A 21,512-nucleotide genomic window follows, 5' to 3' on the forward strand; every position below is an offset into this window, starting at 1 on the left:
ACTCTGATTCTCATAGAGAAGAGATCCAGATTTTTTTACACGAAGCTATCCAATTGTCACCATAATACTAATGAAGCAATTTATATTTTCCCAATTATTTATTCTGCTATCATTACCATATACATAATTCCCAAATATAATAAGTCTATTTTTTATCTTATCTTATTCCACTTATTATTCTTACTTCAGTCTTATACTTTTGAAAACGGCTTTAGAGTTCAACTAGCATGTACCGCAGCACTGTCCAATAGAAATATAACGTCAGCCACATCTATAACCTTACACTTTCTAATAGCCTTGTTTTTAAAAAAGCTTTTTCACGTGCAACTACATTGAAACATATAATCAAATATAAAAATGATAGTTAATGCGATATCATATGTTATTTTTTCATATTGAACATTTGAGATCTAGCATGTAGTTTACACTTAAAGCAGATCCCAATTCAGATCAGCCACAGTTCAACTATTCCACAACCATGCGTGGCTGGTGGCTACAGCGTTCGACGGTACGGATATGGACAAGGAAAACCCAGCAAAAGTCTTGACAGAAGATCATCTTTCTGACAGATATAACAGAGAGTCATATAACAGTAGTCTTTAAGAGCTTTTCAGGATCAGGCTGGCATGCACCCAGGACTTCTTTGGGGGAAACAACTCTGGATGGAGTAAAACATACAACCTTCCTAGGTAAAAATCAAGCATCTCCTAAGGAAGCTACCTCTACTTACTGTTCTTTAAAGCTTAAGTTAACTTCCCTTGAATCAGGCCCAAAAGCATAGAACAAATTCCACAGTTGTCTCATTTAGTAATTACCTGGAAAGTTTGTCAGTATTGTTTAATAAAAATATAAATCGTAATGCTGTAGCCACTGGGATATTTGCTTTGAAATTAATTTTACTCATCATAGATTTTACTCATCATCATAGGCATCTTTAGCAGCCTGATGTAATTAATTTTTTTTCTAAATCACTTAAATAACTTCCTGCACATCTACCATATCAGTCCCTTCCCCAACCCCACCCCCCAAACGGGTTCAGTCTCTAAGGGGAGTAATGCTTTTAAAAGATTGTCAGATAAGGTTACTCTTTTGCTCAAAACCCTCCAAAGAAATCTTGCTCATTCACAGTCAAATCCAAGATCTTGAGAGTGGCCTACATGACCCACAGAGCTGACCTGTTCTTTAACCTTATCTTTTACCATGACCTCTTCTCAACTCTAGGCGGACACACTGGCATTATCACCACTTCTCAGACACAGCACTTAACGTTTCCTCTGGTTCAATGTGTTTCCACAGATCTGCACGTGACTCTGCCCTCAGCTCCTTTAGGTCTCTTCTTGAATGTCCACTTCTCAGCGGCTTCTAATCTGGTAACATTACATCATCTCCTGTTACCACTCATCCCTGTTCTCTATTTTACTTTTCTTCATACACTTATCACTATCTAAAATAGTCTACTTTTCTATTATTGATTTTGTTTGTTGATGTTTCTTCTCCTCTAGAATATAAACTCCAGGAGGGTAGCAATTATAATCTCTGATTTGCTACTATACCCCCAGGAGCTAGAACAGTTCTACAGCACAGACACAAATAGCTGTCAAACTGATAAATGTAAATTTTTGACTAACATATATATTTAAAATAACATAGAAAACGTACACCACAAATATCATATATATTTATTTATCTGATTGTATTTATTTTGATGGTCTAAGAAATAAGAATGCATTTTATATATTTATAGCCAATATTGCAGGGAACAAAAGCTAAACAAATAAATTTTTAAAAATATTTTAATTATTTGTCAGAGAGCGAGCACAAGCAGGGGGAGCTGCATGCAGAGGGAGATGCAGGTTCCCTGCTCAGCAAGGAGCCGGATGTGGGACTCAATCCCAGAATGTGGGACTCAATTCCAGGACCCTAGGATCATGACCTGAGCTGAAGGCAGACGCTTAGCCCACTAAGCCACCCAGGCATCCTGCTAAATAAATTAATTAAACATGATTGCACTGCAGGCATGCAGCTTTTCAATCCTTTCAGCACTTCATTGGTAGGTGACAGTGACAGACTTTGAAAAAAAATGACATAAACATATTATGTCTGTTCACAGTTATAATGGAGAGTTAAAACATTCAAAAGCATTAGAAATTTAAACTGATTTTAGAGATTTCTGGGACAAAATTTTATGCTTCCTTCCACATTACTATAAAGCAAATGTGAAGTGAAAGAAATCTCAACCTTAAACTGATGGAAATTATCTAAGGGTGTTTTTTTTTTCTTTTATAACAAGCAATTGTTCATATTTTTGACAATCAAATAAACCACAATTATCACCTTGTCTTTCAAAAAGCCTCTGAAGTTTTAGAGAAATATGAATTTCTACTGCTTAAGTTTTAAGAATCATAAAACAATACTACATACAAATTAAAAGCAGTATTCACAAAAGGATTGAAATAAATATATCCATAACTAACAATCTGAAGAGTTGAATGTATTTTAGGGGAGGTTTATAGATTTTATTAAGAGATGCCTAATGGTAAATATAATATCAATTAAAAACGAGCTATAATTTTTGAGAACTTACTACATATATGCTAATCACAATGCTAAGGATATACATTCCAAAAAAATTCTGAGAACAAACTTGCTCCTTCTGTGATAGTTTGCATTTAATTAAAGAGAACCCCATACATCCAGTTACTTGGCCCCAACGGAATGAGCCACTTCTAGTAAGAGGGAAAATGCCATCAAAGATACCAGGTCCTATTTAGCTCTGTTAGCTTATGAGTAAGAAGCATCTTTGCAGTTGTTTTTAAGAATCTTGATATGGAGAGATTATACTGGATTATATATTTTATATGTTATGTATATAATGGCTCTAAATCCAATCTAGTGTCTTTGTAAGAGGCTGTGGGACATTACGTATACATAATGGAGAAGGCAATATGGACGGGTAGTCAAAGATTGGAGTGACTTAGCCATAAGCAAAGGAATGTCACCAGAAGCTAGAAGCAAGACAGGGAATCTGTCCTAGAGTCTCTGGAGGAAATGTGGCCCTGTTAATATCTTGATTTCAGCTCAATGAGATTGATGTTGAACTTCTGGCCTCCAGAATTGTGAAGGAATCAATTTCTGTTCTCTTAAGTCAACGAGTTTGTGGTAATTTGCAATGGCAGCCTTAGGGAATTAAGACAGATTTTGGTAGGGGAAAGTGGGGTGCTGCTGTAACAAATACGTAAAAATGTGGAGTGCCTTTGTAATCGGACAGTAGGCAGAGACTTGGGAAAAATCTGAGGTAGAGGATAGAAAAACCCTAGACTGCCTTGACCAGGAATATGAACAGAAGTATGAATGTGAAAGGTGACTTTAGTGAAAGCTCAGAAGAAAATGAGAAATGTGTTATTGGAAATTGGTGATAGGTAATTCTCATTATTTACTGGCAGAATATTTGCCTCAATGTGTTTTATCGCTGTGTGGAAAGCAGGACTCATAAGCAAGGAATTTCGATTTTGACTGAGGAGATTTCTAAGCAAAGTGTTGAAGGTGCAACATTGTTTCTTCTCGCTGCTTATAGCAAAACACATGGGGAAAGAGAGAAACTAAGGAAAGAACTGTTAAGAAAAAGGGAACCAGTACTTAAAGATTTGGGAAATTCTCAGCCTGTTCAGAGAGCAAAACATGCTAAAATTCAGAGACCAGCTGTTAGGAAATTGTGCTCTGGAGAGAAGGCCAGGTGTGTGGCTAGAAAAATTTTGCTGAAGATACTAGTTTTGTGACTCATGGTTTCACTCAATCATCTCAGCACAAGCCGGGAACGGAAATGGAATTATCTAGGAAAGATCTGAGGAGGAATCTCTTGCTAATGAGATTAGCATTGGAATGAAAGAGACAGAGACCAGACAAAATGAGGGAAGATGTCAGAGTTCCAAAATTCTATAAGTAGAAAACATACTGATAAAACTATTCATCTGAAAACATGTACTATCCTTCAAGAAGAAGTGATGATACACTCATGGCAGAGCCATGGTCCCCGAAGAATGGAGCTGTAGGGCCAAAGGCAGATGCCCAGATCTAGAAATAGAGCAGAGCCCTGGGCCCAGTGGGCAGAAGTTAAAAACACATGGAATTATTTCTAACTCATAAAACATAGTGGGATTTTACCTGTTGGATTTCAAAATTATTTGAGAACACTGATTTCTTTCCTCCTTATATTTTATCCCTTCTGGAATAGAAATGTCTATAACTGTTATGCTATGCCAGCTGATAAAGGAAATTTTCAACTTTTAACATTTGTAGTTCCTGCTCTTGGGCTCCCAGGGAAGCTACACTTTAACATTTACCAAGGTCAAAATGACTCCACAAAACCTCAGAGCAGGGGCTCTTATTTCTGCCCCGAGCACACATTGTATGTCTGCTTTGTTAAAACAAAACACAAAACAAAAAGGAGCATTCAAGACATAAAGATAAGAAAAACAAAAAAACCTTCCTGGTTCCCAAAAGATTAAAGTTATACAGCCTAGTATACATACTAAAAACATAAGGTAAAGTCTACAACTTTCTGCAATGTCCTTTGTCATGGTGATTTGTAACTACATAAACAAAAATATGTAACTCTGTATGAAATATTCCTTCTCCAGAGCCTTCTTTTCTGTGTGAAGACTACGTAATTTGGGCAGCTGTTCTAACTTAGGCTTGAATAAAACTCTTTTACTTTCCCTTTAAAATTTCAAAGAAAGGTGTTTTTTGTTTTGTGTGTGTGTGTGTGTGTGTGTGTGTGTGTGTGTGTGTGTGTTGACAGAGCTCTACATTATATTTGGGGACCAGACAGCAAGATTTCCAATTTCATAGGTCCAAAGATGGAGATAAAATTTTCTCCAGGATGGATCATAGGCAGAATCTAAATTATGTTGATTTTGCTGATTTAAATAATGAGATTTGAAAATTCTGAGTTGGTGATATTTAGATACATTTTGGACTTGTGTTGATGCTGTAACAGGTTGATACTCTTGAAGACACTGGGATGGAATAAATGTATTTTGCACGTGGGATGGATTTTAATCTTTGGAGGCCAGAGGGAAGACTGTGGTAGACTGAAGCATCCCCCCAAAGATATCTGTGTCCGAATCCCTAATTCCACATTCCCATGCCTGGGGACATTAGCTTCCTTCTATGGAAAAAAAACAAAAACAAGAAAAGGCTTTGAGGATGGGTTCTGGTTAAGGATCTTGAATTATGAATTATCTAGCTGAGCCCTAAATCCAGTAAAGGTGTCCCTGTAATGGGAGGCAGAGAGAGACTTGAAACAGTGAAGAGGAAAGGCAATGGGAGGCAGAGATGGAGTAATCAGTCCACAAGCCAAAGAATGTTAGCTGCCACCAGAAACTGGAAGAGACAAGGAGCGGATTTTCCCCTAGAGCATCTGGTTAGAACATTAATACCAATGAAACTAAAAAATACTAATTAAAATTAATACTGATTAAAAAAAAACCCTCTACATGTCAAAATTTGCAAGGCATTGCTAAAACTCTATGCTTGGGAAATTTTATAGCCCTTAGTACATTTATCAAAAATAAGCAAGATCAAAAACTAAAAAATCTGGCTTTCAACACAGTTATAGGTAGAGTGCTACACAGCAAATTCAGAGAAAGGAGTTCACAAATTATAAATGTAAGAAGAGGCTTTCTGCTCCTCCCAGTTCGACAGACAACCTCATCTTCTGGTGCAGTACTAGCTGTGTCCCTGAGACACAATGCTGAAGGTTAGAGGAAACAGATTTGGTCGTACTGGGCACCTGGTCACCAGGGCTGCTTTTAACTCAGGCAAGGTGAATATTGTCACCATCAATGACTATCACCCCTTCATTGATCTCAGCTACATGGCCTAATGTTCCAGTATGATTCCACCCAGGGCAAATTCAACAGCAGTCAAGGCTGAGAATGGGAAACTTGTCATCTATTCTAAGCCCATCTCCATCTTCCAGGGATGAGATTCCACCAATATTAAATGGGGTGAGCCTGGTGCTGAGTATGTTATGGGGTACACTGGGTCTTCACTACCATGGAGGAGCTGGGGCTCACTTGAAGGGGGGGACCAATGGGTCATCATTTCTGCCTCTTCTGCTGATGGCCCCATGTTTGTGATGGGCATGAACCAGGAGAAGTATGACAACTCCCTCAAGAGTATCAGCAATGCCTCCTACACCACCAACTGCTTGGCCCCTCTGGCCAAGGTCGTCCACAACTCTGGTATCATGAAGGGACCCATGACCATAGTCCATGCCATCACTGCCCCCCAGAAAACCATGGACAGCACCTCTGGGAAGCTGTGGCGTGATTGCTGAGCAGCTGCCCAGAACATCATCCCTGCTTCTATAGGTACTGCCAAGGCTGTAGGCAAGGTCATCACTGAGCTGAACAGGAAGCTCACTGGCATGGCTTTCCATGTCCCCACCCCCAAGGTGTCAGTCGTGGATCCAACATGCTACCTGGAGAAAGCTGCCAAATATGATGATATCAAGAAGGTGATGAAGCAGGCATTGGAGGGCTCCATCAAGGGCGTCCTGGGCTACACTGACCAGGTTGTCTCCTGCAACTTTAACATTGACACCCACTCTTTCACCTTCAATGCTGGGGCTGGCATTGCTCTCAATGACCACTTTGTCAAGCTCATTTCTGGTATAACAATGAATTTGGCTACAGCAAACAGGTGGTAGGCTTAATGGTCCCCATGGCCCTCAAGGAGTAAGAGCCCCCTGGACCATCAACCCCAGTGAAGGTGAAAGGAAAAGAGAGGCCCTCAGCTGCTGGAGAGTCTTTGCTGCCACTCATCCCCCAACACACTGAGAATCTCTCAACCTCTACACAGTTTTCATCCTAAAGAAGGTAAGGGGCTTGAGGAACACCATCTTCTCATGTACATCAATAAAGTACACGATACCTAGCTAAAAATAAAAATAAAAATAAAAATAAAAATAAAAAGAGATAGTAAAATAAAGAGTAACACATACTTATGATAGTAAAAATCCAAAAAATTAAAACCTAGTTACTTAAAAAGATAATCAAACATTTGGAGCACTGATAAGAAAAGACAAATGTAAATAAATTTATTCTGAAATAAAAAGGAGAAATATCTACAGATAAAAATAATATTTAAAACTACTAAAATTGTGTTAAAAGTATGAATTTCTCAGAGCGCCTGGGTGGCTCAGTCGTTAAGTGTCTGCCTTCGGCTCAGGGTGTGATCCCGGCGTTCTGGGATCGAGCCCTGCATCGGGCTCCTCTGCTGGGATTCTGCTTCTTCCTCTCCCACTCCCCCTGCTTGTGTTCCCTCTCTCGCTGGCTGTCTCTCTCTCTCAAATGAATAAACAAAATCTTAAAAAAAAAAAAAAAAAGTATGAATTTCCGCGTCCAGCCATGATGGAGTAAGAATTACCCCAGACCCATTGTTCCATTATGACCAAAGAAAACTCTAGACAAAATAAATAAAATATTTCTTTCAAGCACAGGCATGCAAGACTATGAAAATGGGAAGGTGGAAAGCAACTGAGGTGACTCATACCATCACTCTGACTTTTCAGCAATTTCTAGACTACTAGTGCAGGGTTGGTTAAAAAAGAGAGAGAGAGAGAGGGAACTCAGTGATATTAATGAATTAAAGAGCTGAAGATTGGAGTTCTGGGGGCTGCAGAAGATGGGAGTTGCAGAGTTTCAGAGAGGGAGGGGCTATGAAGACTGAATACACTCTCAGTTTAGTAATTTCAAGGGTTCAAACATGTCGGTAGACTTTTGAATTACCAGTCAGAATTAGGAATCCTCAGCAATCACCTGAGACATTCACTAGACAGCCATGAGAAGTGACACCTTGGTAATAAGACGGTATTTGAATTATCCTTGGAGTGAAGCCTACTCAAGTCAACCGTAATATCTTTAAAATACTCCCTGAAGGGCTCAAACTGATTCCATAACTTGGCCATTTGGCCAAAAAAAAAAAAAAAAAAAAAAAAAAAAACCTGAACAATCTATAAAAATAGGACAACAAAATCCCAATATTCAACAATGTACCAATCACCATAATTATAGTTGAAAAGCTTACCACTCATCTATTAGTAAGTGATGGGACAAACAAGCATTAAATTTGTGAGGATAGAGAGGACTTGAATAACACTACCAACCTACTTGGCCTAATTGATATTTATAGAGCACTCTACCTAATAATGGCAGAATACACATAAAATATTCAGCAAGATAGATTATATGCTGGGCCAAACACAAGCCTAATAAAATTTTAAAAGGTCACATCAAACAGGGTATGTTCTCTGAACATACTAGAATTAAATTAGAAATCAAAAAGTAAAGTAAAAAATATCTAGAAATACCCCATACAGTTGGAAATTCCACAACAAGAATTTTCAAATAATCTATAGATACTATGTATATAGTCAAGGGTATTATGATAGTGTTACATGGTGACGAATGGCGGCTACAAATGTGGCAAGCACGGTATAATGTATAGAGCTGTCCAGTCACCTGAATGTTGTACACTTGGAACTAAGTAACATTGTGTATCAACTATATTTTAGTAGAAAAAAGGATGTTTGGTAGAATTCACCAGTGGGAGGAGAGGGAGTTGGACAGAAATTAGATAGTATAAGGGAATAAAGGAAAATAAAAATAGAGAATACAAAAATTGTTGGGCTGTAGCTAAAACAGTGTTTAGAAAGAAGTTTGAATACTTTATTGCTTAAATTATAAAAATTAAAAATTTTGAAGCTAATAATCTAATTTTTCATCTTAAGAAGCTGAAAAAATTAATCAAATTAAAGCCAAGTAAGGAAAATGAGGAACACAATAAAGAGCAGAAATCAATTAAACAGAAAATGAACCAACAATAAATCAAGGAAATCAAAAGATCATTGAAAAGATCAGTAACATTGGTAAACCTCTACTCAGTGTGATCAAGAAAAAGAAGTACACATGGGGGCTCCTGGGTGGCGCAGTCCTTAAGCGTCTGCCTTCCGCTCAGGGTGCAATCCCAGCGTTCTGGGATCAAGACCTGCACTGGGCTGCCTGCTCCACTGAGAGCCTGCTTCTTCCTCTCCCACTCCCCCTGCTTGTGTTCCCTCTCTCGCTGGTTGTCTCTCGGTCTATCAAATAAATAAATAAAATCTTAAAAAAAAGAAAAGAAAAAGAAAAGAAAAAGAAGTACACAAATTACCATAATCATGAAAAAAAAAAAAAAGAAGACAACCACTTAGAAACATGATAAGTGTAAAAAGGTAATATAATAAACCACTTTATGGCAATAAATTTGACAACTTAGATGAAATGGACAACTAGAAAAATTCTTTGAAAGAAACAAAACACCTAGCTTGCTTAAGAAGAAATAGATACCCTGAATAGCCATGTATCTATTAAATAAACTTAGTCTGCAGTTAAAAATCTCCCTAGAGGTGATAAGGTAACTCCAGGCTCAAGTGCTTTTATTAGAGAATTCTACCAATCATTTAAGAATGAAAACAATACCAATTCTATACAAACCCTTTAGATAAAAAGAGGGAATACTCACCAACTAATTTTATGAGGCTTGCATTTTCCTGTACCAAAACCAATCAAAGATTATATAAACAAAAGAAACCTGAACCAGTTTCTCTCATGAACACAGAAGCAAAATTCTTTAAAAAATATTGACATGGCCAATATAGTAATATATAAAAAGAGTAACATATCATGACAAGGAAGAATTTATTCCAAGAATGCAAGTTTATTTTAACATTTTAAGAAATCAATCAATATATTTCTGTGTATTAAATGGAAGTGAGAAAAACCCAATAATCAGATTCAGAAAAAGGCATTTGACAAGATTCAGAAAAAGGCATTTGACAAGATTCAACATCCATTGCTGATTAAAATTTTCAGCACATTAAAAATAGATGGAAATTTTATCAATCTGATAAAGGACATCTGCAAAAACTACAGCTAACTTCATATTTAATGAGGAACAAGGAAAAGATGTCTACTCTCACTACTTAGTTTCAAACTTCTACTGGATGTCTTAGCCAATGTAATAACAGAAAAATATATTAAAATCATATGCAAAGGAAGAAATAAACTGTCTTTCTTCCTAGATGACACAATCATGTACACAGGAAATGCGAAGGATCAACAGCGTGTTAGAATAAATATGTGTGTTTAGCAAAATCAGTGGCACAAAGTCAATATCTATAAATCAATTGCGATGTTATATCCCTGCAATAGATTATTGGATGTATAAAAGTATTTTTATATTGTTTAAAAGAGTATCAAAAACATGATATAATTAGGGATAAGTTTAGCAAAGTAAGTGTAATATGTATACACTGAAAATCACAAAATATGTTTGAGAGAAACTGAAGCGTTACTAAAGGAAGGGGTATGCCATATTTGTGGACAGCAAACCGAATATTGTTTTGACCCAATTATTCCCAGAATAATCTATATGCTCAATGCAAATCTAATTAAAATTCATGCAATTTTTTTAGTAGAAATTGATGAAAAACTGAAACATATATGAATGCAAATGACCTAGACTAACCAAAATAATTTTTTTAAAAAGTCAGATTTGAAGGACTCAGTATGTACTACAATAACAAAGAGAGCGTGGCTTTTGCATATCTATAGACATGAAGATCAATGAAACAGAAAACAGAGTCTCAAAATAATCTAACACAATAGATAGATTTTTGACAAAAGTACCTATGTAATTCAGTGGAGAACAAATATTCTTTGCACCTACTAGTGCCAAAACAACTGAATATCCATATGTAAAAGAAAATAAATCTCAAGTCTTTTAAAACATCACGCACAAAAATTGTCTAAATATGGATCATAGAGTTAAACATATGCGCCAAAATGGTAAGACTTCTAGATGAAAGTATTCCAAGGAAAAATCTTGAAAACTTTGTGATAAGCAAGAACTTCTTAGGATACAAAATGCATGAATTATAAAGAAAAAGCTGATAAATTGAAATTCATGAAAACTAAAAACTTTTCAAATAATACAATTAATTTTGTATATTGAAGAAGAAAATGAAAAGGTAATCAAAGTGCTTGAAGAAAATAATTGCACTACGGCTTTCTGACACAGACTTGTATACAAAACACATCAGGAATTCTTACAATTCAATAATTAGGGGACGAGCAACCTAACAAAAAAGGGCAAAATATTTGAATAAAATTACACCAAAGAAGATAGAGAGATGGTCAATAAACACGTAAAAAATATTCAACATCTTTAGCCATTGGGAAATGCAAATTCAAACAATAATAAAATAACAATACACACCATTAGAATTGAAAAATTTAAAAACTGGCAACTATTGTTTATAATGCAAAGAGACTGAAATTTTCATACACTGCTGAGGGTGGGGGATATAAAATGGTACCTCTACTTGGAAAACAACTCGGCAGTTTCTTAAGAGGTTAAACACACACTTAGAACACACAACATGCATAAATACCTATGTACATACAACCCGGCAATGCCACTCTGAGTAATTCACCCCACCATATATAAAAACTGTATACCCACACTGTTATGAACCAAATGTGTCCTCTGCAAATCGATATGTTAAGTGCTGGTATTTGGAGTTGAGGCCTTTGGGAAAGGATGAAGTTTAGACTGAGTTCAGGTGAGCTACTGAGGGCAGCTTTCCCGTGGTCTGGTGAGTGCGCTTGTAAGAAGAAGACACACCAGAGCTACCTCCCGTCCACACACTTGCACTGAGGAAAGGACGTGTAAGCACACAGGTAAAGGCAGCTTCTATAAGCCAGGAAGACGGCCCTCACCTAGAACCAAATCTGTCAGCCCCTTGATCTTGGCCTTCCCAGCCTATACAACCAGGAGAAACCATTTCTGTTGTTTAAGGCACCCCCCAGTCTACGGTGTCTTATTTTAGCAGCCTGAGCTAAGACACACGCAAATCCTTATATGATAACACACAGAGCAGCTTTCTTCCTAATAGCCCCAGATTGGAAGCCTAAATGCCCATCATCAAGAGAAAGACAAATAAATTGTGCTATATCCATTTAATGGAATACTTAGCCATAAAATAAAAGAAGGTATGTTATAACAATATGGATAAATCTCAAAATCACTATGCTGAGAAAGAAGCCAAATACAAAAGAATATCTACTGTAGGATACAAATATGAAACTCTAGAAGAGATAAATGGATTTGGTAGTGACAGATAAACAGTTGGGTGGTGGCCTGGGGCCTGGGCTGGGCTGGGAGCTGGGAGGGTTTGACAAGGCAAACTAGGGCCTGCTGCAGACAATGTGTTTGGTTTGAGTGAATCTTGATTGTGGATGAGGTTATACAGTGTGTGAGTGTGTGTGTGTGTGGGGGGGGGGGGGGGGTGGTAATTCGTCAAACTATACACTTGAAATGCATGCATTTATTTTACATAAATTATATCTGAGCATTAGTATAAAAAATCGAAACTGAAATGTTAGAAAATCAATATTAAATGGAAAAAAATATAAAATGCAAAAATTTTTAAATATAAAAGAATAAGTGTAAAAAAGAATAAGAACAGCTAAATAGATTAATAAATAATAAATTGAAATGGTAAGCAAAGACCACCTCACACACCAAAGAGGTCCAGACTTAATTTTACAGATATAAAATTTTCCTGAAAGTGTAAAGGCGGATGTAATTTCTTTCTTATAGGAATTGTTACAGCAAATAGTAACAGAACAAACATTACCTAATTTATTTTACAAAATTATTGCCACCGTGGTCAGCAAAGCGGATTGGGAAAGTACAAAGAAAATAAATCACAGGCCTACTTTGTTTGGAGCCACAAAAGTAGAAATCCTAAAGAAAATACCAGCTAACTAATTTCCATTATACCTAACAATAATAATAGAAATAGAAATAAAGGTAGGATGGGATTTATTATTTGCTCATGTTTATAAAAGTGTGGAATGATTAAATGTGGTCATTAGTATGGGGCTTATCAGCAATTTTGTAGATTTCGGTTCAATTTCCCCAGGTGCAACCTCACCTCTGACTCAGAACAATAAGGAAGGGCCAGTGTTCCTACAGGCCGGTCAAGCCGCTCTCCCTCGATGAAGCATGTTGTCCACATCACAGAAGCCTGCTGGTAAGTGCTGGGCTACGTACTGTCCAGTCAGGGCTGTCGCGTTCTTCCAAGCCTTTTTGGTTGCTACTCTCCAACCGTTCTAGAAGTCTGTTTTATGAGCAAAGGCAACACAAAAGTTCTGTTGCCCCGTCAGCTTTGGTCCAACTTCTGCTTGAAAGACGGCATTTCCCCAGCCTGTCATGTTGCCAATTATCAGTGGTGGGATAGAAATAGAGTATTTGCTGTCCTTCTTGAACTTTGATCAATTCTCACCACCCTGCTGGCAAAACTGAACGGGGCCATCAGAGTTACCTCATTTCTAGTTGCACCGCAATGTGCTCATAGCTTCTTTATATGCTCGCCAGATTGCCTTCCATGTGATACAAGCCATGTGTTTCTGAGAGCATTTGTTATTTGTGGTGCATATTGGACCCTTTCTTAGCTTCAAAATTTATGTTATCTCTACTATTTTGCATCTTTTTGCTCATTTCTGTATGTGTTGGGGTGAGTGATGGTATAAATCTCTACTTAGGACACTTTTTTTGCAGTCACTCTGTTGATAGATATGTTATTATTTATGCACTGGTATTTGTATCTTTATACTTGGCCTATAAAGAGTGTTTATTCCTCTTATTTAAACTAACTGCTGTTCTTCATACATAGAAATAAAAATATTAATCTACCATCAATAGTTATTTCAATTTAGATTTTTCCCTATCATAGAGATGAAGGGAACTGAATCATTTACGTTCTTAATCAAGTACAAGCATTTACAATATAATGATCCAACAATTGTACATGTTTCTCATTGCTCGGTAAGGTAAGTGTATTCTTAATCCCTTGACCTACTTCACCCACCCTCCCACCCACCTCCTCCCGGGCAACCACATTTGTTGTCTGTATTTAAGACTGTTTTTTGTCTCTTTTGTTGTTGTTTATTCATTTTGTTTCTTAAATTCCCCATATGAGTGAAATCCTATACTATTTGTCTTTCTCTATCTGATTATTTCTTAGCATTATACCCTCTAGGTCCATCCATATTGTTGCTAATGGCAAGATCTCCTTTTTATGATTAATATTCCAGTGTGTGTGTGTGTGTGTGTGTGCGTGTGTGTGTGTGTGTACACCACTCGCTCATCTATGACACTTGGGCTGCTTCCATACCTTGGCTACTGTAAATAATGATGCAATAAACAGAGGGGTGCATGTATCTTTTCAAAGTAGTGTTTTTGTTTTCCTTGAGTAAATACCCAGTAATGGGATTATTGGATCATAGGGTAGCTCTATTTTTAACTTTTTGAGGAACTTCCATACTGTTTTCCACAGTGGCTGCACCAGTTTGCATTCCCACCAACAGTGCAGGAAGTTTCCTTTTTCTCCACATGCTCATCAACACCTGTTATTTTTTGTCTTTTAGAGCTTAGCCATTCTGATAAGTGTAAGGTGATATCTCATTACAGTTTTGATTTGCATTTCCCTGATCATTAGTGATGTTGAGCATCTTTTCATGTGTCTGTTGGCCATCTTTCAAAAAATGTCTGTTCAGGTTCTCTGCCCATTTTTTCAATATTAATATTTTTTATTATATTATGTTAGTCACCATATAATACATCCCTGGTTGTTGATGTAAAGTTCCATGACTCATTAGTTGCATATAACACCCAGTGCACCATGCAATACGTGCCCTCCTTAATATCCATCACCAGCCTATCCCACTCCCCCACCCCCCTCCCCTCTGAAGCCCTCAGTTTGTTTCTCAGAGTCCATAGTCTCTCAGGCTTCACTCCCCCTTCTGATTACCCCCCATTTCTTTATCCCTTTTTTAATTGGATTATTATTATTTGTTGCTGTTGTTGTTTGCTCTTGAGTTGTATAAGTTCTTCATGTAATTTGGATATTAGCTCCTTATCTGATATATCACTTAAAAATATCTTCTGTTAAGTGTTGTGCCTTTTAGTTTTGTTGATGGTTTCCTTTGCTATGCAGAAGCCTTTTATTTTGATGTAGTCCCAACTGTTTTGTTTTTGTTTCCCTTGCCTGAAGAGACATTTCTAGAAAAACATTTCTGCAGCCAATGTCAAAAAAATTACTGCCTATGTTTTCTTCTAGAAGTTTTATGGTTTCAGGTCTCATATTTAAATCTTTAATCCATTTTGAGTTTATTTTTGTATATGGTGTAAGAAAGTGGTCCAGTTTCATTCTTTTGCATATGTTGCTAACCAGTTTTCCTGGGACCATTTGTTGAAGAGACTGTCTTTTCTCCATTGCATATTCTTTCCTCATTTGTCATAGATTAACTGACTGGGTTTATTGCCGGGTTCTCTATTCTGTTCTATCAACCAATGTGTCTATTTTTATGACAGTACCACACTGTTCTGATTACTATAGCTTTGCAGTATATCTTGAAATCTAGAATTGTGATACCTCCAGCTTTGTTCTTCTCTTTCAACATGGCTTTGGCTACTTGGGGTCCTGGGTTCTACACAAATTTTATTTTTATTTGTTCTAGTTCTGTGAAAAATGTTGTTGGTATTTTGATAAGGATTGCACTAAATCTGTGGATTTCTTTCTTATTCTACTTTTAAACTTGTGTGAACTACAAACATGTAAGAAGACATTCTAGAAATCTTTTCTTTGATTTACTCCTGTTGCTATTTCACAGATTTATTCACCCATAGAAATGTCAGTCACAGAGAATATGTTACATAGCAAGTAACATACCCACTTATGTGTATAAAATATTTACATATAATCTTTATTATTCTTAGCTTATATAAATAAAAAAACAGAATTATTATAAAATAATTTGTAAAAGTCAACCAATGTTTTCAAAAATGGTAACTCAATGTACTGTTCCATTCCTTGTTAATGAAAGAATACAATTTATATACTATATTATTAATACTTTATCTAAAGAAAATTACTCTTTTACTCTTTGAAATTCATTCTTCAAATTAAAGGCATTCTAAAGGAAACTTTAAAAACTAAAGACAATATATATGAGTACTTTAAAACTATTTTTAAAAATCCTCTTTGCCTGAGTAAGTCTTTATTTTCTAGAAAGAATGTTGAATTCCTAATGTCTGCTACAAAGATGTTAAACCATTGGAAATTAGCATTTTTCTTTGTAAATTCTTTTGTCTAGCAATTCATTTAAGATTTCAAATACACGCTTATTAATTTTATAGCTATTATATATTACTTTTATATATCATATTTTGAAGAAATAGTATTTTTAATGCAACTATTAATAAATCAAGTTTTTAGTTGTACTTTATAATAGTCCATTGGATGTATATTTATTATGTGAGGAGAAATAGCAAAGATAATATAAATATTTCAATGATTAGCATTGTCCCAGATACTGTAAACATATTTAATAAAATATACGTTGTGTTAACCAATGAGGTATCTTTGAAGTACATAACAAAATATAATGACATGAAATAAAAACCTCCTGAGGGAAATAATATAAACTCTATTGAAAACATTTATGGCAATAGTAATAATAAATATACATTTACAATTTAATATTAACCAAAATATTGTATATCTTTTATTCCCTTTAGACCCTGGAAATATTCCTTTTCTGCAGATTTACCACACTCTAGAATACTCCTTTGTTTTGAATCATTTCATCTCACTAAGCCAAGGATTTCAATTCATATAAGAATATACATTATATATCTGTCTTAATAATAATTCAGTACTTCTGTTTTGAATATTTACTATCATAGACTAATTCCTTCTGCATCAGAAATCGGAACTTGATGTGAAGTTCACCTGCCTTCAAAATATCAAAATACCGTCATCTTGTTATACCTTGCAGACAAAAGAAAGGATGGCACATCTTCCTAATGCATTAAGGCAAAGACCATAGGGTCGAGGGACAGAAGTCTTGGATTGGAGCCTGGATATGGGCTTTATTGACTGCCCGTGTCGTCAGATACCTCTGAGTTTTACCTCTGTCTCTGGGAGGATGAATGCACAGACGAATTCTACTTGGAAGATGTACATCGTCATCCATGTCTGGATTGTTATCTTAACCAGGAGCACCTCAATGACTGGGCAGGACTGATTGCTTTGTCCTCAAATTCAAACTGATGGTAAGCCAATGTGACATTTTCTCTTTGATTTCCTGTTGGTCAAGATCCAATCAGTTAATAGAGGCTGTTAGTATGAGCATCTGGTCACAAAGGAGGTGGAAGAAAAGGAAATCAAACACCACCTTTGGTGGTACCTGTGACATTGGAGAGCAGAACTGGTTGGCAGGAGGTGAAACCAAGGAGCTACTGTGAGAAATTCATACAAATTACGAGAGGGAAAAATGTCCTGGCTTTTTTCTTCTTCCCACCCTCCAATGTTCTGCCATGGACTTCACTGGCACTTGCCAAAAACCAGCTTGGGAACAATGGTGTGTAGCACTCAACGTTTTGTGATAAAAAGATAAGGGTGGAGGTAGGAATGAATCTGTGAGCAGAGAGGCAAATGATCTGCAAGTATGAGCTTATCTCCAGGCTGGCCTTTTCTCAGATGATAATAGGCATTTCCAGAAGGAAAGGTATATGTTTGCCAAAATGACACTGATAAATTGCCTGCCCTCCATCACAAATTTACCTAGTACTTGATCTATTATCCTATGAATACTACTCCCAATTCCAAATTTTTGCTTCAGTGGAATGAATGTAATGTTTTCAGAAGAACAAAATAAGGAGAACTGATTAAAACAGTAATGATCCTTCCCTTCTGTCTTGACATCCTTTTAGCTTTCCTTCGCAGGAGGAGAGGCCGTATCCAAGCTCAGCATCCTCTGTCAGGAAGGACTTAATACCATGATCTCTAGGCGTGGACATCAGACATCCCCAGGCAAAGGCTATAAATATCTGGCATACCCAACCAGTTAGTTGGCTTGGCACTAAGTAGGTTCTGAATTCATCCGTTATCCCCTTCCCACAAACACACACACAAGTTTGCTTTCGTGTTTGCTGTGTCCAAATAGAAAAAAATGGGCGTATATTAGGTTCCCGTGGCTGCTGTAACAAAGTACCAGACTGGGTAGCTTGAAATACAAGAAATTTACTCTCCCATGGTTCATAGAAGTCAGAAGTCTGAAATCAAGGTCTTGGCAGAGCTGTACTTTCTCTGAAGGCTCTAGGGGAGTATCTTTCCCTTCCCTCTTCCAGCTTTTGGGGCTGCTGGAATTCCTTGGCTTTTTTGGCTTTTGGCCACATCACTCCAGTCTCTGCCATGGTCTTCACCACTGCTTTCCCCTCTTCTGCCTGTGTGTCCTCTTCTGTTTGTCTCAAATTTCCCTCTACTTTTTCTATTTTAAGGATACTTGACATGGAATTTAGGATCCACCCATAATTCAAGATTATCTCATCTCAAGATCCTTAATTACATCAGAAAAGATGCACCCCTTTTTCTCCAAATAAGGTAACATTTGTGAGTTCTAAGGATTTAAACTGGATATCTTTCGGAGGGTTACTTTCACCTTTTTTTTTTTTTTTAATCATTTTTTATTATATTATGTTAGTCACCATACAGTACATCCCCGGTTTCCGATGTAAGGCTCGATGATTCATTAGTTGTGTATAACACCCAGTGCACCATGCTATACGTGCCCTCCTTACTACCCATCACCGGTCTATCCCATTCCCCCACCCCCCTCCCCTTTGAAGTCCTCAGTTTGTTTCTCAGAGTCCATAGTCTCTCATGTTTCATTCCCCCTTCTGATTACCCCCCCTTTCTTTATCCCTTTCTTCCCCTACCGATCATCCTAGTTCTTATGTTCCATAGATGAGAGAAATCATATGATAGTTGTCTTTCTCTGCTTGACTTATTTCGCTTAGCATTATCTCCTCCAGTGCCGTCCATGTTGTAGCAAATGTTGAGAACTCGTTCTTTCTGATAGCTGAGTAATATTCCATTGTATATATGGACCACAACTTCTTAATCCAGTCATCTGTTGAAGGGCATCTCGGTTCCTCCCACGATTTAGCTATTGTGGACAAAGGTGCTATGAACCCTGGGGTGCATATGGCCCTTCTCTTCACTACGTCTGTATCTTTGGGGTAAATACCCAGTAGTGCAATGGCTAGATCATAGGGTAGCTCAATTTTTAACTTTTTAAGGGACCTCCACACTGTTTTCCAGAGTGGCTGTACCAACTTGCATTCCCACCAACAATGTAGGAGGGATCCCCTTTCTCCACATCCTCTCCAACAATTGTTGTTTCTTGCCTTGTCTATTTTTGCCATTCTAACTGGCGTAAGGTGGTATCTCAGTGTGGTTTTGATTTGAATTTCCTTGATGGCTAATGATTTTGAACATTTTTTCATGTGTCTGTTAGCCATTTGTATGTCTTCATTGGAAAAGTGTCTGTTCATATCTTCTGCCCATTTTTTGATTTGTTTATTTGTTTCTCGTGTATTGAGTTTGAGAAGTTCTTTGTAGATCTTGGATACCAGTCCTTTATCTGTAGTGTCATTTGCAAATATCTTCTCCCATTCCGTGGGCTGCCTCTTAGTTTTTCTGACTGTTTCCTTGGCTGTGCAGAAACTTTTAATCTTGATGAAGTCCCATAAATTCATTTTATCTTTTGTTTCTCTTGCCTTTGGGGATGTGTCATGAAAAAGGTTGCTTTGGCCGATGTCATAGAGGTTGTTGCCTATGTTCTCCTCTAGAATTTTGATGGATTCCTGTCTCACATCGAGGTCTTTCATCCATTTGGAGTTTATTTTTGTGTATGGTGTGAGATAGTGGCCAAGTTTCATTCTCTTGCATGTAGCTGTCCAATTTTCCCAGCACCATTTATTGAAGAGACTGTCTTTTTCCCACCGGATGTTTTTTCCTGCTTTATCAAATATTAGTTGCCCAAAGAGCCGAGGGTCCATTTCTGGGCTCTCTATTCTGTTCCATTGGTCTATGTGTCTGTTTTTGTGCCAGTATCATGCTGTCTTTGTGATCACAGCTTTGTAGTACAGCTCGAAATCTGGCATTGTGATGCCCCCAGCTTTGTTTTTCCTTTTCAACAGTTCCTTGGAGATTCGGGGCCTTTTCTGTTTCCATACAAATTTAAGGACTGTTTGTTCCAGTTCTTTGAAAAATGTCCTCGGTATTTTGATCGGGATAGCATTGAAAGTGTAGATTGCTCTGGGTAGCATGGACATTTTAACTATGTTAATTCTTCCGATCCATGAGCATGGAATATCTTTCTATCTTTTTATGTCTTCCTCAATGTCTTTCAAGAGTGATTTATAGTTTCTAGAATATAGGTCCTTTACGTCTCTGGTTAAGTTAATTCCAAGGTAACGTATGGTTTTTGGTGCTATTGTAAATGGGATGGATTCCCTAATTTCTCTTTCTTCGGTCTCGTTATTCGTGTATAGAAATGCAACTGATTTCTGAGCATTGATTTTGTATCCCGCCACGTTACTGAATTGCTCTATAACTTCTAATAGTTTGGGAGTGGCTTCTTTTGGGTTTTCCATATAGAGTATCATGTCATCTGCAAAGAGAGACGTTTTGACTTCTTCTTTGCCGATTTGAATACCTTTGATCCCTTTTTGTCGTCTGATTGCTGTTGCAAGGACTTCTAGTACTATGTTGAATAATAGTGGCGAGAGTGGGCATCCTTGTCGAGTTCCTGATCTTAAGGGAAAGGCTTCCAGCTTTTCCCCATTGAGAATAATATTTGCAGTAGGCTTTTCATAGATGGCTTTTATGAGACTGAGAAATGTACCTTCTATTCCTACACTCTGAAGGGTTTTAATCAGGAAAGGATGCTGTATTTTGTCAAATGCTTTTTCGGCATCGATTGAGAGGATCATATGGTTCCTGAGTCTTTTCTTGTTGATATGATGTATCACACTGATTGATTTGCGAATATTGAACCACGCTTGCATCCCAGGTATGAATCCCACTTGATCGTGATGGATAATCCTTTTAATGTACTGTTGGATTCTATTAGCAAGTATCTTGTTGAGGATTTTGGCATCCATATTCATTAGGGAAATCGGTCTGTAATTCTCCTTTTTGAGGGGGTCTTTGCCTGGTTTGGGGATCAAGGTAACATTGGCCTCATAGAATGAGTTTGGTAGCTTTCCTTCTGTTTCTATTTTTTGAAATAGCTTTAGGAGAATAGGTATTATTTCTTCTTTGAATATTTGGTAGAATTCCCCAGGAAAACCGTCCGGACCTGTAGTTTTGTTATTTGGAAGGTTGTTTATCACTGACTCAATTTCTTCATAATTAATTGGCCTGTTTAAGGAATCAATTTCTTCCGGTTCCAATCTTGGTAGTTTATAGGTTTCCAGGAAGGATTCCATCTCTTCCAGATTGCTTAGTTTATTGGCATATAGCTGTTGATAAAAATTTCTAATAATCCTTC

The 21,512-nt window shown here is 37.1% G+C and overlaps 1 long non-coding RNA gene and 1 pseudogene across 1 annotated transcript in view; one reads left to right on the forward strand and one right to left on the reverse strand.

The window, feature by feature from the left end:
• The window catches only part of LOC125282045 (uncharacterized), a 379,334-nt gene extending 366,006 nt beyond the window's left edge, over window positions 1–13,328 (reverse strand). Inside the window, exon 1 of the long non-coding RNA XR_008960637.1 lies at window positions 13,043–13,328. This is a non-coding gene — a long non-coding RNA (uncharacterized LOC125282045). The remainder of the gene's footprint in view (window positions 1–13,042) is intronic.
• Window positions 5,750–6,744, forward strand: LOC113254157 (glyceraldehyde-3-phosphate dehydrogenase-like; annotated as a pseudogene).
• Window positions 13,329–21,512: the final 8,184 nt, after the last annotated feature.

This window comes from Ursus arctos, unplaced genomic scaffold (assembly GCF_023065955.2).
Source record: "Ursus arctos isolate Adak ecotype North America unplaced genomic scaffold, UrsArc2.0 scaffold_20, whole genome shotgun sequence".
NCBI lineage: Eukaryota > Metazoa > Chordata > Mammalia > Carnivora > Ursidae > Ursus > Ursus arctos.